The sequence below is a fragment of the Pristis pectinata genome, chromosome 2, assembly GCF_009764475.1.
Source record: "Pristis pectinata isolate sPriPec2 chromosome 2, sPriPec2.1.pri, whole genome shotgun sequence".
In the NCBI taxonomy this organism is placed as follows: domain Eukaryota; kingdom Metazoa; phylum Chordata; class Chondrichthyes; order Rhinopristiformes; family Pristidae; genus Pristis; species Pristis pectinata.
The window spans coordinates 598,595-606,982 of NC_067406.1; the positions used below are offsets into that span (position 1 = coordinate 598,595).

Genomic DNA, 8,388 nt, shown 5'->3' on the forward strand with positions numbered 1-8,388 from the left:
CCAGTGCAGTCACATCCCTCCTACGGTATGGTGACCAGAACTGCACGCAGTAGTCCAGGTGTGGCCTAACCAGAGATTTAGTGTGTTTAACCCATAGAACAATACAGGCCCTTCGGCCCACCATGTTGTGCCGACCTTCAAACTACACCTAAGACTATCTAACCCCTTCCTCCCACATATCCCTCTATCTTAAATTCCTCCATATGCTTATCTAACAATCTCTTGAACTTGACCAACGTATCTGCCTCCACCACCACCCCAGGCAGCGCATTCCATGCACCAACCACTCTCTGGGTGAAAAACCCCCCTCTGACATCTCCCTTGAACTTCCCACCCATTACCTTAAAGCCATGTCCTCTTGTTTTGAGCATTGGTGCCCTGGGAAAGAGGTGCTGGCTGTCCACTCTATCTATTCCTCTTAATATTTTGTACACCTCTATCATGTCTCCCCCCATCCTCCTCCTCTCCAAAGAGTAAAGCCCTAGCTCCTTTAGTCTCCCCTCATAATCCATACTCTCTAATCCAGGCAGCATCCTGGTAAATCTCCCCTGCACCCTCTCCAACGCCTCCACATCCTTCCTATAATGAGGTGACCAGAACTGGACACAGTACTCTAAGTGTGGCCTAACCAGAGTTTTGTAAAGCTGCATCATTACTTCGCGGCTCTTAAACTCCATCCCACGACTTATGAAAGCTAACATCCCATAAGCTTTCTTAACTACCCTATCCACCTGTGTGGCAACTTTCAGTGATCTGTGGATATGAACCCACAGATCCCTCTGCTCCTCCACACTCACCAGAATCTTGCCATTAACCTTGTACTCTGCCTTGGAGTTTGTCCTTCCAAAGTGTACCACCTCACACTTCTCCGGATTGAACTCGATCTGCCAATTGTCAGCCCAGCTCTGCATCCTATCAATGTCCCTCTGTAAGCTTTGACAGCCCTCCACACTATGCACAACACCACCAATCTTTGTGTCATCTGCAAACTTGCTAACCCACCCTTCCACCCCCTCATCTAAGTCATTAATATCACAAAAAGTAGAGGTCCCAGAACTAATCCATGTGGGACACCACTAGTCACAGCCCTCCAATCCGAATGCACTCCCTCCACCACAACCCTCTGCTTTCTAAAGGCAAGCCAATTCCGAATCCTAACCAATGGTTCAGCAATCTCCTCCCTCGCCTCATGAAGCAGCCTGGGGAATATTCCGTCAGGCCCCGGGGACTTATCTGTCCTAATATTTTCTAACAGCTCCAACATATCCTCTCTCTTGATATCTACATACTCTAGGACATTACCCTTACCAACACTATCCTCAGCATCATCAAGACCCCTCTCCTTGGTGAATACTGAAGAGAAGTATTCATTGAGAACCTCACCCACTTCCACAGCTTCCAGGCACATCTTCTCATCTTTGTCTCTAATTGCTCCTACCTTTACTCTCGTCATCCTTCTGCTCTTCACGTACGAGAAAAAAGCCTTGGGATTCTCCTTAACCCTACTCGTCAAAGCCTTTTCATGTCCCCTTCTCGCTCTCCTCAGCCCCTTCTTAAGTTCCTTCCTTGCTACTCTATATTCCTCATGAGCCCTGTCCAATCCTTGCTGCTTACACCTTATGTATGCTGCCCTCTTCTTCCTAACTAGTTGTTCCACCTCTCTCATCACCCACAGTTCCTTCACCCTACCATTCCTTCTCTGCCTCACTGGGACAAACTTATCCCTAACATCCTGCAAAAGATCCCTGAATATCAACCACATCTCCATAGTACATTTCCCTTCAAAAATGTCATCCCAATTTACACTCCCAAGTTCTAGCCTTATAGCCTCATAATTTGCATTTCCCCAATTAAATATCTTCCCATCCTCTTTGCTCCTATCCCTGTCCATGACAATTCTAAAGGTTATGGAGCAGTGGTCACTGTCCCCCAAATGCTCACCCACTGATAGATCTGTCACCTGACCCGGTTCATTACCTAAAACTAGATCTAATATGGCATTCCCTCTAGTCGGCCTGTCAACATACTGTGTCAGGAATCCGTCCTGGACACACTTAACAAACTCCGCCCCGTCTAAACCTTTGGCACTAAGTAGGTGCCAATCAATATTTGGAAAGTTGAAGTCTCCCATTATACTCCCAGGAGGGTAACTGCTCCTTTCTTGTTCCTAACTTCCACCCATATTGACTCTAGAGAGGATCCTTCTACATTATCTACCCTTTCTGCAGTTGTAACAGTGTCCCTGACCAGTATTGCCACCCCTCCTCCTCTTCTCCCCCCTTCCCTATCCCTTTTAAAACACTGAAAACCAGGAATATTCAATATCCATTCCTGCCCCGATGTCAGCCATGTCTCTGTAATAGACACCAATGCAAGGAATATTATGGGTAAGGGCGATGAGCTTAGAGCCTGGATCAGTGCATGAAATTATGATGTTGTAAGAACATGAGAACATCAGAAATAGGAGCAGGAGGAGGCCCTCAGGCCCGATGAGCCTGCTCTGCCATTCAATAAGACCGTGGCTGATCTGGCCATGGACTCAGATCCACCTACCTGACTTTCCCCCATAACCCTTCATTCCCCTACTATGCAAAAATCTATATAACTGTGTCTTAAATATATTTAATGAGGTAGCCTCTACTGCTTCCCTGGGCAGAGAATTCCACGGATTCACTACTCTCTGGGAAAAGCAGTTCCTCATCTTCATCCTATGTGATGTTGAGCCTTTAAGGCATTGGTAAGACCTCACTTGGAGTACTGTGTGCAGTTTTGGGCTCCTTATTTAAGAAAGGATATGCTGACGTTGGAGAGGGTTCAGAGGAGATTCACTAGAGTGATTCCAGGAATGAGAGGGTTAACATATGAAGAACATTTGACAACTCTTGGGCTGTACTCCTTGGAGTTCAGAAGAATGAGGGGGAACCTCATAGAAACATTTTTAACGTCAACAGGCCTGGACAGAGTAGATGTGGCAAAGTTGTTTTGCATGGTCGGGGAGTCTAGTACAAGTGGGCACGACTTCAGGATTGAAGGGCACCCATTCAGAATAGAGATGCAGAGAAATTTCTTTAGCTAGAGTGGTGAATCTGTGGAATGTGTTGCCACAGGCGGCTATGGAGGCAAAGTCATTGGGTGTATTTAAGGCAGAGATTGATAGGTATCTGAGTAGCCGGGGCATCAAAGGTTATGGTGCGAAGGTGGGGGAGTGGGGCTAAATGGGAGAATGGATCAGCTCATGATAGAATGGCGAAGCAGACTCGATGGGCCGAATAGCCGACCTTCTCCTTTTTCTTATGGTCTTACAGTCTAAATCTATATTCCTGAAGCTTGAGGCTATGTCCCCTAGTTCTAGTCTCACCTACCAGTGGAAACAACCTTCCTGCCTCTATCTTATCTATCCCTTTCATAATTTTAGGTTTCTATAAGATCCCCTCTCAATCTTCTGAATTCCAGCGAGTATAGTCTCAGGCGACTCAATCTCTCCTCATAGGCTAACCCCCTCATCTCCAAAATCAACCTGGTGAACCTCCTCTGCACTTCCTCCAAAGCCAGTATATCCTTCCTCAGGTAAGGAGACCAGAACTACACGTAGTACTCCAGGTGCAGCCTCACCAGTACACTGTGGAGTTGCAGCATAACCTCCCTGCTCTTAAAATCACTTCCTCCAGCAACGAAGGCCAACATTCCATTTGCCTTATTGAATAACCTGTTGCACCTGCAAACCAACCTTTTGTGATTCATGCATAAACACTCCCAGGTTCCTCTACACAACAGCATGCTGCAATCTGTCACCATTTAAATCATAATGTGTTTGGAATGTGGTTACACCCTGGAGGTGTGCTAACCCTAACCCTAAACCTATCCCTAACCCTCACAGTCCTGCTGTCTCTGTTTCTCAGTTTGTGCCCAGACCAAAGGTGGTGAGAAACAAGAAGCTTCAGGCTGGTACCACGAGGGGATGGAAAAGCACTGGGATAAAAGTTATGTCAGGCTTTTGAAGAGCATCAAAAGGGGCAACTTGGTGCAAATCAGAATCTTCCCTTCGGCTGGGTGACTGGCACTCAGAGAGAAGGCTGTCGTCAGAGGTCACCTGAGCTCCCTCCGGCATGAGATAGATTGGTTCCTTGATTGGTTGATGAGTATTATTTTGCTTTCTTGTATTTTAAGTTTTCTTTCTCTTTGTATATTAGTCCATATATAATTCTAATAAAGTAGTTTCTATAACCTTTAACACGTGTACTGTGCCTCTACTAATTCCATATACAGACCACCCTCTGTGTGAAAAAGTTGCCCCTCAGGTCCCTTTTAAATCTTTCCCCTCTCACCCTAAATCTATGACCCCTAGTTTTAGACTCCCCTCCCCTGGAGAAAGGACTGTCCAAATGGTGACCAAAACTGTATACAGTACTTCAAGTGCAGCCTCACCAACTGCAACATAATATCCCAACTCCTGTACTCAGTACCCTGACTGATGAAGGCCAGTGTGCTAAACACCTTTTTCACCACCCTGTCTACCTGTGACACCACTTTCAACGCACTATGCACTTGTACTCCTAGGTCCCTCTGTTCCATTACATTCCCTGGTGCCCCACCATTCACAGTACAAGTCCCACGCTGGTTTGACTTTCCAAAATGCATCACCTCACACTAATCTGCATTGAAATCCATTTGCCACTCCTCGGCCCACTGCCCTAACTGATCAAGATCCCCCTGTGATCTACGATAATCTTTTCACAATCAACAAAAACACCTAATTTTGTGTCACCCACAAACTTACTGATCAAGCCTTACGCATTCACATCCAAATCATTTACATAAATAACGAATAACAAGGGTATCAACACCGACCCCTGTGGCACACCACTAGTCACCAGCCCCCATCCCGAGGAAACAGCCTCCAACCACCACCCTCTGCTTCCTACCTCCGAGCTGATTTTGAATCCACCAAACTAGCTCTCCCTGGATTCCATGGGACCCAACCTTCCAGACCAGCCTGCCATGCGGGACCTTGTCGAAGGCCTTGCTAAAGCCCAAACAGACAACATTCACTGCCCTCCCCTCGTTACCTTTTTGGTTGTGTTATTATGTAGTTATAATAAAGAACTACACTTCCCAGCAGGCAATGCAAGGGGTCACATGGGGAACAGGAAGTGGTTGTAAGAAGGGAGGGAAGGCAAGCCGGTCTGTGGTGTTGGTTAATAAAATGTTCGGATGTTAAACCCACGCGAAGTTTGTCTCTTGATGAAGACCAAACATAGCATGGTGTCAGAAGTGGGAGTGAGGTCTGAACTGGGAGAGCAGATGAACACTGTATGCAATTGAGAAAGACGGGTCTCTCGATCCTTGTAACATGTCTATTCCCCTAACTATACTGTCCCCAATCACAACTACACTTCTCTTCTCTGCCCCCTCTTGAATGGCTCCCTGAACCACAGTTCAATTGCTCATCCTTCCTACAACCCCCACTCTCATCCACATAGGGAGCAAGAATCTCAAACCTGTTGGACAAGCTCAGGGGCTGAGGCTCCTCCAGCGCTGCCTCTTGGATCCCCCTACCTACCTCACTCACAGTCACACCCCCTTGTCCCTGACCACAGACTGAATTTGAAGCAGTTAATCCAATGGGTGTGTCTGCCTCCTGAAACACAGTGCTCAGGTAACTCTCCGCCTCCCTGATGCATTGCAGTGTTTGAAGCTTAGATTTCAAATCATCAATTTTGAGCCCGAGTTCTTCGAGCAACCAACATTTGCTGCAGATGTGGTCACCAGGAACCACAAAGGGGTCCACCAGCTCCCACATCATGCAGCTACAAGATAGTAGTTATAAATTAGTTATAATTTGATGTCTTTTTATTTAACTACCATAAAAAAACTTTACCTGTTCTTACCTGCTACTCACCTGTGCCTCCTTACCGAAGCCCCTTGAGCCAAAGCCTCAGCTCCCCACTCCAGCACTGCCCACTCTCACAACGGCCATTCCACTTTACCGTCCTTTTATCGACAGAGCTGCCACACACAGTCGATCAGATACAAAAGCTGCTGCTCCTCCCCCTGCCACCCTGGCTGCTGCAACTGAGGAGAACAAGTTCCCAACCGAAAACAACTTGTTAAAAGCTGCTGCTCCCTCCTGGCTCAATGCCCGGAGTCCATCCACCTTTTACTGTTCAGCCTCTTGCATTGAAATAAATGCAGTTTAAACCACCTGTCTTTCCCTTTGCTCCTGGCCAACCAGACGACTAAACTTACTCTCATTGACCATAATATCTGCCCCCAACTTCTCAACTGGGTCTTTTCTGCTCAGGGACCCACCACCCTGCAATCTAGTTTAAAACCCCCATGAGTAGCACTAGTAAATGTCCTGGGCAAGATATTGGTTCCCCTCCAGCTCAGGTGCAACCCATCCCTCTTGTACAGGTCACCTCTGTCCCAGAAGAGTTCCCAATGATCCAAGAACTTGAACCCCTGCCCCCTGCACCACTCCTCAGCCACACATTCATTTGAGCTAGCTTTCTATTCCTACCCTGACTAGCACGTGGCACCGGGAGTAATCCAGAGATTACTAGCCTCGAGCTCCTGCATTTTAATCCCTTTCCTAGTTCCCTATACTCACGCCACAGGACCTCATCCCTTTTTCAACCTATGTCGTTTGTACCAATGTGTACAACAACCTCTGGCTGCTCACCCTCGCCCTTGAGTGTGTTCCACAGTTGCTCTGAGACATCGTCCACCCTGGCACCTGGGAAACAACACACCATCCTGGCGTCTCTTTTGTGGCAACAGAATCTGTCTGTCCCCTGATCTATCAAGTCTCCTATCACCACCGCTCTGTCTGACTCCATTCTTCCCTGCTGAGTCTCAGAGCCACAGACCTGACCACTGCTGCTACCTTCTGAAAAGTCATCCCCCCCCAGCAGTATCCAAAGGGGTCTACCTGTTACTGAGGGAAATGGCAACAGGGGGACCCTGCACTGTCTGCCTGCTCCCTCTGCCTCTCCTGGTGGTCACGTAACTACCTGCTGCCTGCACCTTAGGTGTGACCACCTCACCACAACTCTTGTCGATGATGCCTTCAGCATCCGGGACGATCGAACATATGTCCAGCTCCAGCTCCGGTTCCATAACGTGGTCAGTCAGGAGCTGCAGCTAGGTGCATTTCCCACCGATGAAGTCATCGGGGTCACTGGCAGTGTCTCTGATCCCCCACATCCTCCAGGAGGAGTACGTCACTGCCCTAACTGCCATCCCAACTGCACAAAGTTTGAAGAGTAAAGTTAAAAAAGACCTTACCCATCCTAACCCATACACCTGCTCTGGCTCCTCACAGAAAGCTCACAAGCCACACTTGCCCTCAAACACAGCATCTAGGACACAGCCATTCCCACAAACTGCCGCTCCAAAGAGGCCACTCCACGATACCTTGCCTTTTTTTATTGGCTGACATCCCTCACAATAGGCCAGTCAGAAATGTTTCCTTGGCATTGCTCTTACCTGCTAACAAACTTTTAAACTGCTCTGGCTCCTCCTCTCAGTTGCCAAATCTGTTGGGACTGAGATTAACAACTCTTTACCTGCTAATGAACTCTCTCAGCCTACCTCCTGGGGTCCTCCTGTGCTGAGTTCTAAACTGCTCCCAATCCTCACACCTGCTACTTTTTCTGGTAACTTCTGTGCCTCTTCTTTGGATCTAATGCTGCCTAATCTGTGCCATTGACAATTGTTAGCCATAGTTGGGTGTATCTGGTCCAGACAGGAATGGCAGAGATACGTGGTGTGGGGGTGTGCCCAGTATAGACCCATGCCACCCTTCAGAGTCCCTGGAGAAATGAAACCCTCAGGGCTCACCAATGGCTTTGTGCCCTCCTCTGCCTTAGGAACCCAAGCACCGGTACCCCTACTGACACCTCCTTCCAATCTGGAGGTGGTAAATTAGTAAAGATTAAATTGGTAAATTGGTTTAATTGTCACATGTACCAAGGTACAGTGAAAAACTTTGTTTTGCATCCCATCCATACAGATCGTTTCATTATAACAGTGCATTGAGGTCGTACAAGGGAACAGTGGTTAACATGGGGAGGGGATGGGAGGGGAGGGGTCCCAGAGGTGAAATCGCTTTTATCCAGATTCAGGAGGTGCCAAGGACTGCACCTCTTGTTCCTAAGGCCATCCCGGACATAGGAGGTTATTGTTGGCACTGAACCATCTCAGCACCATAACACGCAGCCCACAGCTCAGCAGGGTTCAACAGGTGTAGGAGACAGGAGCAGGAGAAGACGCAGCTCCCCTGATCCAGAAGATGAGACACTTTCCTGGATTAACCCACTTCCCTCCATTCCCACACAGTATCGAACTCAGAACCGCTCACTTACCGGGGAGCCCCTCCAGTGGTGG

General features: G+C 47.9%; 1 protein-coding gene across 1 annotated transcript in view; it reads right to left on the reverse strand.

Annotated features, from left to right (window-relative positions):
• The window catches only part of LOC127579774 (galectin-3-binding protein-like), a 29,050-nt gene extending 22,987 nt beyond the window's left edge, over window positions 1–6,063 (reverse strand). The window contains 1 exon segment of the mRNA XM_052032684.1: window positions 5,889–6,063. The gene's annotated coding sequence lies outside the window, so the exon portion shown is untranslated.
• Between the last annotated feature and the right edge of the window lie 2,325 nt (window positions 6,064–8,388).